The 16,888-nt window shown below is 38.9% G+C and overlaps 1 protein-coding gene across 2 annotated transcripts in view; it reads left to right on the forward strand.

Annotated features, from left to right (window-relative positions):
- LOC105031099 (nuclear GTPase SLIP-GC-like) overlaps nucleotides 1-7,727 on the forward strand; it is a 106,185-nt gene extending 98,458 nt beyond the window's left edge. For both annotated transcript variants that reach the window (XR_004576417.1, XR_004576418.1), the window contains 3 exons: nucleotides 4,998-5,053; nucleotides 5,676-5,747; nucleotides 5,925-7,727. The gene's annotated coding sequence lies outside the window, so the exon portion shown is untranslated. The remainder of the gene's footprint in view (nucleotides 1-4,997; nucleotides 5,054-5,675; nucleotides 5,748-5,924) is intronic.
- Nucleotides 7,728-16,888: the final 9,161 nt, after the last annotated feature.

The raw sequence follows: 16,888 nt of genomic DNA on the forward strand, positions 1-16,888 counted from the left end.
GAATTTGGCTGAATCTGGAGAAGGAAAATGGAGAAGGAAAACTAAACCTACCACCCGGCACAATAAAATAGCAGTGTAATACCTTGGAGCTGAGACAGCGGTTCCAGGTTCCTGTAGCCCTATCCGAGGTTAACCTCATTATAACCAGTTAAAACTGCTAAAAAGATAACTTGTTTTAAAATGACACACCAATAACAATGTACAAATGAGATATAACTGCTGAAAGGATACCTTATTTTAAAGTGACTGTTACGTTGTGTGATGTGTGTGCGTGACTGGTGAGTCTTTGTTCGCACCACCTGCCAGTGATTTGCTGTGCACCTTATATAACAAATCCATTTGCTGTTTGCTCGAGAGAAACAGTGCCATTTTAGCCCGTTGTTTACTGCCATACACTGTCCTCCATGCCACTCATCTGTTGTCCCCTGTATGCTACTCGTTTGTTATCTTCTGTATACTCCTCGTTTATGTCTACCCCTTAGGAGAAGGGTCAGGTAAGACACCCTGGGGTTTACAGGGTACAAGCCACCAGAGAGCTAAAATGACACTGTTCTCTCTCTCTCTCTCCCCTCTCGAGCAGTGACACACCAATAACAATTTACAAATGGCGGATAACCAGTTATAACTGCTGAAAGGATACATTATTTTAAAGTGATACACAATTAACTATTTACAAATGAGTCATAACCAGCTATAACAGCTAAAATGAAGACCTATTTTAAAGTGATGCATCAATAACCATTTACAAATGTCTTAAAACCAGTTATAACTGTTGAACGGATGTTAAAAGCACCTGGCTACCTCGCCCCTTACCACAGCAAACATTGACGTTAACAATAACGTTAGTAATGATGAACGGCTAAACAGTTCATTTCTATAAGTATGTGAAAATCCTATTCTTTATCACTAACAGTGTTTGTCATCCCCAAAGGTTTTAATGATTGCTGAACTTATGCTACCATCAAAAATCCAATCAGATAATATAACTTAATTGTCTAATGTTTCTTAAATGTACAATACAACGTTAGTTAAAGCAACCAAATGAAATGTAGACATCAATAGGAATCATTTAAATATAATTTAAATATGCTTGTTCACCTAAACAGTTACATGACCTATGTATTTCTGATTAGGAAGCCTTTGGAGACCTGCTAAAAAAATTACTTGAATTCATGGCCATCTGCACAGCTAAATGCTCTCTAATTTCCTTTCTATATTCCAGTGGTGTAGTGCAGGGTATACGCTGATTCATGCCGTCTATCCACTTTTCCAGGCATCGCTACACCATTGCTTCCGCCTGTAGTTGCATGGTTACTGTGTTGCTAGTGGGAACAATAGTAGTAATATGGATCATGGCGCATAAACAAATACTGGTACTGTCACAAAATGTTTCCTGTTGAGCCAAAGCAAACAGTAACCATGCAACTGTAGGCGGATGCAATGGTGCAGCGGTGCATGGAAAAGTGGGTACTTGGCGTGTACCAGTGTATACCCTGCACTACACCACTATGTTCCTCTGACTGTTCAAATGAAACACGCATTTTATCATGAATTAATGGTTTGATAATTGATTCCAATCCCAACTGGTGAAGAATGGGAGAACTAGTTTTTCACCATGTTTTTCTCAAACATTGCTTTCATGAGTAATAATGCCACTTTAAAAAAGGTATCCTTTTTGGTATGCCACTTTTTAAAAAGGTTTCCTTTCAGCAGTATAACGGGTTATAACTCATTCGTAAATGTTTATTAGTGTGTAACTTTAAAATAAGGTATCTTTTGAGAAGATATAAAAATGTCTAGCTCATTTGAAAAATGATTATTTGCGTGTCACTTGAAAATAAGTTGTCCTTTCATGAGTTATAAACATTTGTAAATCCTATACAGATGGTCATCAACGTTTCAATAAATAAATAAAGAAAAATTTACACCAAATGAAAGCATCAAAAACCAAAGGTATGTAAAGTTACCATTCATTAGTGTGCACAATATATTTTGATTATTGAGTAAAAGTGTTGAGATGTGAACAATATAGTGAAGGGTAACATAATATGATTACTTAATGTCTGTAGTAAATTTGGGCAAAGACACAATTTAGACATGACAATTAGTTGAAAAAACAAGCACTGTTCATTGGAAAGCACCAACATGTCCAACCCAAAAAGTGTGAAAATAACACCATAGAACTGCATTGTCCAATTGCAAGTATTCACAATTTGGTATATAAGGGTTAATCATAGAAACAGTTGAAAATGCTTTATAAATGCTTAAAAACTAAATAAAAATGGTCTCACTATTTGGCAAGAACTGACATGCTTGCACACTATTTCAAGCAACGTGTTATAATGGATATATAATATGTATATGTGTATAATACATATGTATAATATGTATAATACATTAACAAATTCTTAAATAATCATTACTACCGTGATTATGAAGCCTTTATAAACCCTTTACAGGTACCTTATTAGATACCTTATTATCCCCACTTGAGATACATTTAGCCACATACAGTGCAAACATGTTGAAGAATAACGGAATAAAATGTTTTTTTATAGATTTTTTTAAAGGTCTATAAATACTTTTTTTCCCTAAAAAACTAACGTTGAATAACTAGGCCAGCTATTTTTAAAATAATATGATTCATGTTTGAAGTTTCTATGACCATTATTGAAAAAGATAATGGTCATATAAATACTTTTTCATCCCAAAGCCAAGGTTGAACTAGTAAGCTATTTAGAATAATATGCATCTAGTTTCACGTTTTTATGACGATTTGTGAAGTAGACTAATTAGCTTGTGGACTGGCATGTTGATGACAAAGTTAATGGTCGTTTTGCAAACGTTTTTCTGCAATTACCCAGTTCACTTTTACCCCGGTCCTTACTGTAACCTATGTGGATCACCCTCAAGTAAAGAAACAGTTCCGGGTAACGAAAATTAGGAAATGTTCTAAATTAAAGAGACCAACGTATTAATTAAAAACGGACAAAAATGCTGTTTATTAATTGTTTAATAAAATGTACCACTCAAAACATTTGACAGCAATTCATATTTGATCATATTTTACGAGTGATTTCAATGAAAAGTGGGTATTTAAAATTCAGACAATGCCAATGACTGAATATGGAATACATATTATTGCCTCGTAGCTCATAAACTTTAAAATATTTCACAGAGTAGGAAATGTTCAGGAGAGTGTGTAGAGTAAGAAAAACCTGTATAATCATGGGGAATAGTGTGCTACACCTAGCAACACAATATTTTCCACACCCTCTCTTGGTACCAATGCAAAACACTATCATAGACAGTACATGTACATGTAGGAAATGTTCAGAAAACTATAGAGTGATTATTTGCAAAAAAAAATCAAGGAGCACTGTGCATTTGCAATTTTTGCTGGCATTTTACTCTGCCCATACCATTGGCCACAATGTAACTCAATGGATATGAAATACATATTGCCCTGTACAGAAAAAACTATTCTATACGCCGCAGTGAATGAATAGTAGGAAATATTCAGGAGAGTCCTATTGAGTGAAAATTTCACCACAGTACAGTACTGCGGTGAAGTTAGTTTTATTCAAGATTCTGATTTTGATCGCCAATACCTAATCAACGAAACCTGCCAGAAAGACCGCAATTACATATTCTGAATATGCTGGTGATAGCGAACAAGCCACACTCCCTGTTTATTCTGTTGCGTTCAATTTTAAAAAGACGACGTTACAGTCTTGTCATGTATTAGAGTAGCATGTGGCTGCCCCAGATAGCAAAAAAGATCTGCATGTACAGCATCCATATTAGGAACATTATCATTTTATGTTTTTGCGCTTTCATAATCGCAAAATTATTGAAATACTGGGGTATATTAGCTTAGGTAGATTCATTATTTTCAGTTTAGCCGTTCAGTTAAATAATGTTATCTTAAATCAATATTTTTACTGTTTATGGCTAGCTATTTGGCTGGCTGGCTAGCTAGTTAACATGTTTAGCTGGCTGCTGCTAACTGGCCGGATGCCTGGCTAATGGACTGGCTGGCTGGCTTAAGGACACCAAGAAATAAAATTGAACTGTAGTGTAGATGTATTGATTGTATAAGTTAGTGAACTGTTGTAAGCTGTTGTAACCAATGTAGATGTATTGATTGTATAAGTTAGTGAACTGTTATAAGCTGTTGTAACCAATGAAACAAAATATTAATTGTTTGTAATATGAGCTAAAATGGAAGGTGCAAGTAGGAGAATAGGACACCCTGTTCAAGCGGTTGCCGGGGAGAGAAAGATTTAGTCTGTCTTTTGAGAAACAGGACACAGGTTAGAGGCACACACACATAGTCAGACAGACAACACAGAAACCACAAGGGGGGCAAGGGGGTACTTGTAGTTATCCTCATAAGGAATAGAACTGGGATTGGGCCAATGGCACACTTGCTTTGTAACTTAACGCCTCTATCTTTTGGGCGTAGTGGAAGTATAAAATGATGTTTTGACTGTTGATCCTTAGACATTGTGCGGCGACACTTTTCTCCAAAAGCTTTTGTAATAAACGGAATATGCGGTACGGTAATTGACCTGACTCCTGGTGTTTTATTCTCCTTTCCAACAAACCAACTCGGGGAAGTGTTAGACTTCAACAGTATCTATTTATTTTTGACCAAAAGATTATAGGAACCTTCAATGACATTGCTAATTTATCCAGCTAATTACCAACTACTTAACGTTCCAAAATCCACAGTTAATTATTTCATATTTCGTTTTGTGGTGCCTATTACATTTAATGCTTAAACAAATCGTTTTAAACAAATAGTTTATTATCAATTGTATGTAATTCTAAAGAAATATGTTGTTGTCCGACTTGTGATTCTCCCAATTAATAAACTGTTGACAATCTGTGGCTAGATCTATTTAGTTAAACCAGTAAAAAAAAAGTATCTATTGTAAATGAATACTGCAGAGGTCATGTTACTACTCTAGTAATTGGAATTTTTCATTTAGGAACATGGGAGACCCCAAAGCTCATTATGAAGCCCTAAAGAAAGAGCTAGATGAAGGTAGGTTAAGTCCCACACTTATGTCTCCTGGAACCTGCACCTCAAACCCTTTTCAGAAACCACCACACCTACTTGCATGTATACTGGTAATATTAGTGTAATACTAGAACACCCACCAAGATGATAATTTGTATAATGGAAACTCTTCTTAATTACAAGCACAGGATGCTGATACAATAATAGCCTGCAACAGGTCTTATTTAGGAGAATACTCTGAAACAAAGCAAGTGTTCAAAAAGTTTGAATGAAAGACATTTAGAGACAGTTATTCATAATGTCTAAATGAATCACTGATGTTGGGTTTTTGGTCACACATTCTTTGCATAGCAATAGCTGCTTCATTCCACCAGGTAGCCTTCTTCTCTGGCGGTGCTCCAACAACAGTGTTGCAGCCATCTTCAGTCAAAAAGAGTCATCTACAGCAAATTAATGTTCAGTAGAAAATAAAGGATGATTTGGCTAGTCAAGAACTTGCCACATATATAATAGATACAAAATCTCTGCAAATTGTTCTGTTTTTAGTCTACAGCTATTATTGCTATTATACTCATGTAGGATCCTCTCTAAGCAGATGATAATGTAACATTAAAGTAAAACAGCTGAATGTTTTCTTTCCTGCAAGGCTTAATCACACAGAAGGGCTTTGATGTAAGGGTGAAAGAACTTTTGCAGAAACTGCCACAAGACTGCCAAGGTAATAAACTATTAATTAATTCCCTTAAATTGGGTGTGGTCTATGTGTAAAACCATTTGTTTGATAGTGTATAGTGTAATATCATGCTATACAACAATAATTGAAATATTTTTCTATATGTTAAATTCAGATTTTTTTGTGGAATAACAACATTTTCAGGTATTTTTACTTTTACAGATGCAGCAGCCATTTTTAAGTTGCAAAATAATGTCAACTTAAGGGCAAAAGTAAGCGCAAACATGTTCCCCTTTCCAAAGCCACAGAGCAAAAATATATAAAAATAAGGATCCGTCCAATGGCTTGGAAAGAAAAAACAAAAGTGACAGGGGGAAAGTACATTAGAGTTGTTGCTGAGGAGGAGCCGTCCACATTTTTACTGGACCCCACTGATGGTTACATTGAAATGTTGGCTGCTGCCAAAGACAGACTTTGGGCTGACTTTGATCTTCCAGGTGCAGCCTTCAAAATCTGCCATGACGATGGGACACCATGACCAAGGGGGGACTTTGAAAAAGAGCATATGACCCTATCAGAAATAAAGGATGTCTGGAAGAAAACATTCTTTGTTGGACGAAGATCCATGGGTATATTTAGTTCAGTGCCATGATAATTATAATTTTTGGGGATACTTATTCTTGATATGCATTATGGGATGTAATTTGTTTTCAAACAGCAGGACACAGTTACCTTGCTGAGGAACGGGTAAGATAACAATATATAAGCCTCTTCAATATGTATGACAATGTTACTACTACCAAAATTCAGTGGTACATATTGTTGATGTTTTTGTCTGTTCATTGTTAGCCTATGCTCAAAAAAGTACGGCTTCTTTAAATTCAGTGCAAGATTGGCTTTGAAATGTTTTCAATAACCAACATCCACTCTTCTTTTTTTTGTTACATACATATTTTATGTATACTGTTCTGTAGTGTCCACCGTGGTCCTTTTTATCACCTGCTCATAAAATTCACCTGGGCATGCACCCTTTCACAATGTTGTTATGGTGACTCTATTAAAGTGACTATTTGCTCAGTGCATGTTTAAAGCAAACGTCTTAGTCCCCTATCTATTATGGGTTGCAGTAGAGCCGAACAAAGTGCTTTTTCAAACAAAAAGTAATAATTCACAAAATAAATGATTACTATTTGCTTAAGACTACATATCTATCACACATTCAATACACATCTATAAGCATTTTAACAATGTGTTGTAATATGTATGAATCGCTTATTTGGTGTACATTGGAATATAGTTTTGAAAAACACAAATGTGTCACCTCTTTTTCTGAAAACCAAGAGCATCTGCTGTGTAAACAATTCAAAATTGAATGAGGAGTGTAGGTGTAAGGAATACGACCCACAGGCAGGTATAGATGCATGCGTAGAGCATAAAAAGGTTTTATTTTAGGCGACAAGACAAAAACAACAGCCAGGCAAAATAGTCTGACAGGCTATAGGTCTAAATCCAAAGAATAGAGGCAGGCTACTGCACAGGTAAAGGCTGGCAGGAGACGTGAAAAAACAGGTAAATGACCCCAAAACACAGTAATTCAGGTTCTGATGACAATGGGTTGTCCTACACCTTACTAGGTCTTCAATATTAATTAATTGTAAGGACCCTAAATGGTTATATAAAAAAGACACGCCTCTTCGAAATGTTGAGACTGATCAACTTAAAGATCAATCAACTTTTCTAAGAAAAAGTTCTTCAGGCACACATATGCAGCCATCGACCGCTCTACACACATGTGGTCAATGTGGAGAGCAGAACGAGCAAGAACTTTGTGGCAGAGAGTTCAGAAAGCTTCATTAGCAACCAGCAGTGCTGCTCCATCTTCACACAGCAGTGTTGCGGCATAGTGGACACTGGACAAAGCAGATTCGGTGTTCCTTTGAGAAATGACGCAAGTGAGAAAATTTGTTCCCAAAGATTTAACATTTTAAAATTTCTGAACATTTGAAGATAAGTTATGTAATGCAATAAAACGCTAATTAATTATTTTAGTGATTTTCTGGATTTTTGTTTTAGATTCCGTCTCTCACAGTTGAGGTGTACCTATGATACAAATTACAGACCTCTATATGCTTTGTAAGTAGGAAAACCTGCACAATCTGCAGTTTATTAAATACGTGTTCCCCCCACTGTATAAATAGACATTTCAGGTGTGAAGAAGGTAGTGGTGAAAGATGGAAATAAGAGTGTGCATATAGGTACAATCAATTTGTTTCAGAAAGTAGTGAATTGAGCATATTTGATCACTAGCTAGTCATTAAATTAAGGCTAATATTAATAATCCTAGCTGGCGCCGGCCTGCCTAACCCTCCAGCTAGCCAGGCAGCCAGCCATCAACTCCACACATTGGATTTAAGATAACGTTCTTATAATCGTTTGGTTAGCTAGCCAGCCAGCCAAATAGCTAGCCATAAACGGTAAAAATAAGATAACATAATTTAGCAGAACGGCTAAACTGAAAATAATGAATCTAGCTAAGCAAATATACAACAGTATTTCAATAATTTTGCGATTATGAAAGCGCAAAAACATAATTTTCTAATGATCTTACCTTACACCAGCTAGCACCTCTTCTGTATTGAGTCCATGTGATAATAGTTCCAGTGTTTGTGCTCGTTTTATTGGCTGGGAAAAATCTTATACTTTTGACTGATACTTTACTAAGGGCATCGCTGATGTTTGACTGGAGGAGGGCTGACGACTGACTAGGGGAGGGCTGATGACTGACTAGGGGAGGGCTGACGACTGACTAGGGGAGGGCTGATGACTGACTAGGGGAGGGCTGACGATTGACAAGTGGAGGACTGACTATTGACAAGGGGAGGACTGACGATTGACAAGGGGAGGACTGACGATTGACAAGGGGAGGACTGACGATTGACAAGGGGAGGACTGACGATTGACAAGGGGTGGACTGACGATTGACAAGGGGAGGATTAAAGCTTAATCGAGGTGATGTTTGATAAGGCAAGAGCGGATACTTGACCAAGGGAGAGGTGTCGTTTGACCGGGGGAGGGGTGATGACTGAGTAGGAGGAAGAACGGAGTTTCTGGGGAGGAATGATAACATTCCTAATATAGATGCTGTACGCACAGCTTCTTTTTGCCACCGGCCCTAAGCTGTCGGCTATAGGTGCGTCCCTCTGGCGGGGATGAAATGTTTGCCGCCGAATACGTCACTCCCAGCATATGGAAACTTTGTGCTGTACACGAGATGCCAGGGGCGTCCAAGGGCCAATAACAAAGCGATGACTTTCTCCTATTGATAATCATTGACATAAAAATATGTTTGAAGTAATTGCATACATTTAATGAATTGGACTTAAATGTAAAATGTAGTTTAGCGCAACATATTACATACCTCCAACATTTTCACCCATATGCTGCCAGGGCAAATTTGCTGCTGGGGGTGTAAAGCTTAGTACTTGACGAGCTGGGGGAACAAACATAACAGCTTTAATTTCACTGCAGAGATTGCATATTCAGTAATGAAACAATAATTGAACTGTGCAAAGCTAATGGAATGTACAAGACACCTCGACACCTTTTATCCAGAAAGTCAAGTGCCCTAATGAAAAACAAATTATGGATAAAAGGATTCCTAATCTTAAATAGAAGCAATAGTTTCCAAGACAAAAAACATCACAAATAACATCACTTACTTGTACTCAAACTCTTGGCTCTGTGAAGTGGAGTCTGGGTTACTGGGGAGAAACCTGGTTCTGAGAAAGAGAGAACAGAAATTAGAAAATCTAACAAAGTGTATAGTTTAGTTACAGGATCACAAATTAAGCATCACAGCAATACATTTTACATACCAGCTCTGAAGTCTACAGATGGCTCAACATTTTCCTGGTTTTCTGGAATCGATGCAACTTCTGTAGCAAGTAGTGATTCAAGTGAATGTCCTGTTTGTCCCTCTCAAATCTTTTCAATATTATTTTCCTTTTGGCCCAGTAACTAGACATTGTGACTAACAATGCATTTACCTTTAAAGCCAAAGCGATTGACCAACAGTAGGTCTCTTGGGTGAAGATTACCGGTTATGCTCTGGCCAAGGCATCTGCAAGAAAACGCGAACAAAACCGTATTGTTAACATTAGGAATATACAGTAGCTATGCTGTGGGGGGGGAAACATTATCAGCCAAATGTGGAACAGTGAAATAGTTAAAAATAAAATGTATTCATTGAGTGTTGTGATTCAAGTGAACACAGAATTCTCCTCAAACATAAAAAGTACAGCAGTTCAGAGAATTAGAAATCACAATCACCTTAAATCCAGTACAGTAGCTACACAGTACAAAACCTGCTAGCCAAAGTGTGTACTGTAACAAAGGCAAAACAGCATGTGCTAGCTAACACTTACTAGCCACTCTAGCTACTGGACTAGCATCATACTTGTTCAGGCAAACAAAATAATTTAAACAACATATATACATCGTTATTTTTGTAAAAAAACATTAAAAGTTAAACTTAGTCCTTCTAGATGTAAAGCTTTTGCTACCTACAATAGGTTGTTAAAATTCTACATGTAATAGCAACATTGCGTAAACAAGTCTACTTTAGCTAATTAGGCATGAACAAAAATGACTACACATTTTAAATATGTAAACTAAAAACATTGTAAACATAATATTGCGTTACACAAAAAGCAAACATGTACTTACTTAAACAATGGTAGTCGATTACTTTGCTAGCTAGCAAACTGCAGGCTGTAGTAACTCGCGATTGAGCGACGAACTGATGCGAATGTGTGTCCAAACCAACATGGCTGGTCGATTTTGAGAGCAGTCTTGTATTAAAAAGCGTCTTGCCGCCAGACGGACGTGGTCTATTAGACCGAGGCAACCGCCAGATAAAATGAAGCAGTCGGACCGCCGGCTGATTGCCGGCAGCATCTCGCAAGAAAGGGGAGTGACGTATTCGGCGGCAAACGTTTCATCCCCGCCAGCAGGACGCACCTATAGCCAACAGCTTAGGGCCGGCGGCAAAAAGAAGCCATGCAGATATTTTTTGCTATCTGGGATAGTGCGATTTTGGCAAGCCCAGATGTCTTATATGAATTGTTGACTTAATGACTATGCTAATTAATTCAAGCCAGCACATTAATTAAACTTATATTAAACTTATATCAAAATATAATAAAATCGTGGATATGATCTGTATTGGAGATTTTGATGTATACTTATGTAATCAATATAATCAATTAATGTATCAATCACACTCATACAACTAATCAGTATGGTAATCTGTATAATCATCAATATACAATGTGTCCAACATAATCACCAATATGTGTCCTACAATGGAAGTAATCAGAGCATCATTGGATGTATTAGATTTGAGGGCCTGAGGGCCCTGTTATTTTATGGAGTTTTCAAGGCCTGCGCCACCAATATTAAACAATGATGGTTTGTTGGGTGACTTCCTGAATGATAAGAAATAACGGTGGCGGGTCAAAGAAGATCCGCCCAAAGAATTAGCATAGTGGGATGGCCAGGTAGTGTTATACAAGATGGTACTGTATAAAATTGGGTGTCCGATGTTGGAAAGGTAGTTGTTCTGCAGACCAACTCAGCTTTTTTGAATCTTCATTAAAGTCTATTTTGGATTCACAAGTTCCTGAGTCTTTGCATCTTTTTTGGAGATCTGAAGTTTCTTCCACAACATCTGTCTGTCAGCTAAATCAAATCTGCAGCCTACTGTCTTCAGTGTAAAATAATTCTGCACGATATATCATTTCAGCATCGACATTGCGCAGAACGTGCGATTTAGTAAGGTAAACATATATCAGTCTACAGTATATATTTTTTTCAAATGGAAAACCATCATTATGTGTGTCTGATTTAAGGTAATTTGATTTATGGTAATCTGACTTATGGGCTATTGGATACATATTTTATTATTATATTTATTATTTAAACACGGTTCGTTGCTCTGCTTGCGCATGACGAAATGATGAGTGAGGAACGGGCAAAAAAGGACGAAATTGAGAATTTGGTTGAAAAAAGAAATGCAATTACATGGAAATATTTCGACTACAGACGATGATGCTGACCAAAAACAGGTACTTTGTTGAGAGTGCCTTGCAATTGTTGCCAAAACACAACCAATTTGTTCGATCATTTAAGGCTGCACCACAAATCTTCGTATGAGGAGTGCAATGCCGTCCAAAGCAAAAATCTATTTCGGATGCATTTGCCAGTATTACACCATACGAGAAAGGTTCCAAACGGCAGAGAGAAATCACAGATTCAATAAAATTTCAGGTCGCCAAAGACATGGTACCAATTAACACGGTTACCAAAGAGGGTTTTAAAAACATTATCCGGTCGCTTGTGTTGAAGTCAACACTTCCCCGAGTTGGTTTGTTGGAAAGGAGAATAAAACACCAGGAGTCAGGTCAATTACCGTACCGCATATTCCGTTTATTACAAAAGCTTTTGGAGACAAGTGTCGCCGCACAATGTCTAAGGATCAACAGTCAAAACAGCATTTTATACTTCAACTACGCCCAAAAGATAGAGGCGTCAAGTTAGCAAAGCAAGCGTGCCATTGGCCCAATTCCAGTTCTATGCCTTATAAGGATAATGCAAACATCTTCTTGCCCCCTTCTGGTTTCTGTGTTGTCTGTCAGACTGTGTGTGTGTGCCTCTAACCGTGTCCTTTTTCACTAAAGACAGACATGCTAAATCTTTCTCTCCCCGGCAACCGCTTGAACAGGGTTTCCTGCACCTTCAGTTTCAACACAAGTTACAAACACTTAATATTTTGTTTCATTTCTTACAACAGTTCACTAACTTATACAATCAATATATCTACAATTGACAAGCGGTATGTAATGCCATCACGCAACTATTTTTCTCAAGTTGCCATCCCAGAGCTGTACGAGAAATGCAAGGCACATGTTGAAAAAGAGCAGTCACAAGTGGAATCTTGTACAGCAACAACGGACTTGTGGTCCAGCTGGACAACGGAGCCCTAAATAAGTCTGACCGTACACTATATTAATGAAGACTTCCACCTGAAAAGCCGTTGTTTGGAAACTGCATTTTCCCAGAGGATCATACAAGTGAGAACATCGCAACAGGGATGAGAGAAGATTTAGCTGATTGGGGCCTAGATGAGAGTCTTCTAGTCTGTATTACAACCGACAATACCACGAACATGGTGAATGCTGCACCTGAACAAGTGGACCAGATTGCAGTGCTTTGGCCACAGACTGCATCTTGCAGTTGGTAAGTTATGCTCAATTGCGCATTCTGTTTGACTACTGTTGCTATTGCTATACTATTACTGTTACACATTATTACCTAGCAACCTAGTAGGCAATCATTGGAATGTTAACGGTTAACAGACGTTTCTTTAAGGTATGAATGCTGAGACAAAAGGTTTGCTTGCTATTGCCTAGCTGGTTTATCTCTTGAGGTAACACCACACTGTCTTATGAGATGGTCCCAGATTGATGTGTCCCTAATTGATAATGCATTTATTCTTCAAAACTAGGGTTTTTATCCTTATATCAGTAAAAAAAAGATAAGATGAGATCTCACACTCACCCGCACACACACATACACACGGACTGTCCCACAGCTGCAAGCGAATTCTACTCCCTGGGGTCCAGTCCGTCTACAGTAGTGCCTGGTTCCTGACAGTTGGACTAATTCTAGTCCTGATGATTCTGCCATAAGATGAAGAAGGCAACCCCCAACCGACGGGGGGAGCTAAGGAAAGCTCCGGTCCTGAGCAACGTTTGCTGGGGCACGGAAAGATCATGCCACACCGGTTGGGTCCATACCAGGTACATCTCATCTGCTCTCCAGGTAGCTGAGGGAGGAACCTGGGGTCGACGCCACATGCTACAGGAAGGCTTCGGTGTTAAAAAAAATTTGGCACAGTAAATTGAAGTCACTGAGGATAAAAGGAGCTTTTTGGTGCTAGTAACCATCACTTCTGACCTGGCATACAGCTATAGAGTTCTTAGATAAAACTTATCATCTTGGCATTCACAAAGGAGGGCACAGATTCTCCTGACCTGGCTGATAAAGCAGCTAGAATGGAAACAACTACAGCTTTGTCATTGTAACCTGCATTTGCACTATTGGAGAATAACACCTTGGAACACACATCTGACTTTTAAGTTCTGTTACATTGGTCTGCCAAGAAATGGTTCATAACTGACAGTCTGACGTTTGGAGGGGCAGAACATATGTGATGACTTTGGAAGTACATCTTATTGGAACCACAAGAGGACTTTGCATATGAGGACTTTGTACCAGTAAGAAAGATTGGTGTTTACACACCCACGTGTGGATGCAAATTACCCCGTACTGTCAGTTAATATGTGTCACCTGAAATTACTTCCTTTGACCAGAGATTGTAACATAAAACCTTTTGCTGTTGTAACAGGGTTGAAAATATATCTTTAATTTTACAGTTGAAATGTCACCAAATCCTGATGAATATTGTTTTTTATATGTTTAAGATGTGCTTTATTGTCTACGTTTATGCCTGAATGTTGTATTCAGACCAAGGTGTTAATACCTGTACTGTCACTTTAAGAGGTCGCAGGCCTTGTGTGGTCATTCAGGGGCTTCTCTCAGTTCTCGCCAGGCTAGCTGAGGGGAGGTAATGTATTACTTTGCTTGTCATTTTTAAACATTTCTTTCAGGTTTTGGATGATGCAAACCTTGTTTTATGCATGTACAAATGTTAGTTTTTAGGTTGTGAACATGCAGTTAATGTGTCAATTGAATATAAACCTTAAGCAGACTTTCTGTAAGCTTTAAAGTAGACATGTTTGCACTTGCTAGTCCACAGGGTTTTATGTATGTTTATCTGCTAACAGGAGCTTAGGACTTGTGTGCTGTGCGGAGGAGACTGCATGTTACAGAGCCTTAGGTGTTTTTCTGTTTATTTGTAGAGACAAATCCACCATTCTGCCTTCATTAAAAGAGTGACCAGCAGTTGGTCGTGGTCCGGGCCCTTCTTTCACTCAGCACATCATAGAACACAACGCAGAAAATACAGATATTAATGGACGTGCATCCAGCCTAACATGAAACTGTTAAAGACGAGGGACGCCCGTTACACTGTACTATGTTATAGTCCTGTAATGAATATGTGTTGCAACGAAGGTAATGGTCTAGAAGCATGTAAATGAGGATCCAGACATTTCAGATGTGTTCCATTCTCTAATCATTAGGGTAATGATATCAACCGGGTCATGTTGTTGAAGAGTACTGATTTGGTGCAGTCTACATCCTAATGAGTACATTGTTTAAGGATTGATAGCAAGGGTTGATTTGGTATCAAGAGGATGGATTGTTATGGAAATTCTTGAACTAAGGTTTTTATGAGAAATGTCTGCTTTTCTATTACCTGGTACGTAACTCTGGTCTTTGTTTGTGACACACGTTGTCGTGGTCCGTGATGACCGTGAAGGGAGCACAGGACTTATACTGGTTGCAACCCTCACACTAATTTGTATATGACCTATCTTGTTGTGCTGTGTCCTACCAAAATGTGTAGCATGCCATTTACCCCCCAATTTTTTGATTCAAAAGCTCCCTATTGCATCCATCAAAAAAGGTTTAGTTTGTTAAATTTGGTGAGGCCTTACGTGGTGCCAAACTGCCAGGCTAGCTGTTTCAAGTCACACAAACCACTAAATTAAAGTAAGAACATGCTTACCTCTCAACGTGGCCAAGTGTTGTTTGTGCGACCCGACCCACGGCACCTTCTGCAGTCGACAGCCAGCCAGCCCGATGCCAACCCTGCTCGCAGCGCCAAGATTATGTCGTGGAAAACACTTCAGATTTCAAGACAAAAAACTCAGGAGACTCAGGAGCCTTCGAATCCAAAAGTAGACTTTATTGACGTCATAGAGCCATGCTGATCTGCAGAACAACCGACTTCCAAACCTTAAACACACATTTTTATACAGTAGGGTTATACAATGATATTAGGTCCTCCCATTATGCTCATTTCTGGATGGCTCCTTCTCGAATCTTCCATCAATGTTTTTCACAACCCTCTGGGATTTGCTGCCCCAGCCACTACTCATCATGACTCAGCATATTCTCTGAAATGGAAAGATTTCCTTATCTATAGTCTCACTCATCTTCCCAAGATTTTGCCAAGACAGTCAGGGACAGGCTACAGGTCCTTCTGTCCTCAATATGAGATAACAACCACTCATTGCACTGACCATGGGAACAATAGTTCATCACTCTCTCTTAACAATTAAACTTTGGGAAAATAATATGAACCCTGGTTAAATGTTTTTATCAATTTACACTCAATTAATATACAGGTGATCACATGAGATGTTCTGTCTACTCTTTATCAGGTGAAAATAACTTTTATGAAAATATCCCTACACACCCCCCCTCTGAGACTTCTAAGTCCCACAATCTTGACCTGGAAACGGTAGGTGAGGAGGAGAACTCAGTTCCTATAAGAGAGTTGAAATCAACCCAGTTACCCTAAAACAATCTCCTCTGTCAACCACCGCTCCAGAGGCTGGAAGACAAACCTCTCCCTCCCCGTTTGGCTGGGAGGAAGTAAAAGACTTCCAACCTGACCAATCAAGTCAGTTTGTGTAAGCATGTGTTGATTTTTATCAGAGCCTTGCAAAATAGGTTGTTTCAAACGATTACATATGAATTGAATATAAACTGATTATACAATGAGTATAAATTGCATGAAATAAATCATATATAATTTGAATGATAGCATAGCATAGCATGCATAGCATCATCTTCCGCTTATCCGGGGCCGGGTCGCGGGGGCAGCAGTCTAAGCAGGGATGCCCAGACTTCCCTCTCCCCAGACACTTCCTCCAGCTCTTCCGGGGGGACACCGAGGCGTTCCCAGGCCAGCCGGGAGACATAGTCCCTCCAGCGTGTCCTAGGTCTTCCCCGGGGTCTCTTCCCGGTGGGACGGGACCGGAACACCTTCCCAGGAAGGCGTTCCGGAGGCATCCGAAACAGATGCCCAAGCCACCTCAGCTGACCCCTCTCGATGTGGAGGAGCAGCGGCTCTACTCTGAGCTCCTCCCGGGTGACCGAGCTTCTCACCCTATCTCTAAGGGATCGCCCAGCCACCCTGCGGAGAAAGCTCATTT

This window comes from Esox lucius, chromosome 11 (assembly GCF_011004845.1).
Source record: "Esox lucius isolate fEsoLuc1 chromosome 11, fEsoLuc1.pri, whole genome shotgun sequence".
In the NCBI taxonomy this organism is placed as follows: Eukaryota; Metazoa; Chordata; class Actinopteri; order Esociformes; family Esocidae; genus Esox; species Esox lucius.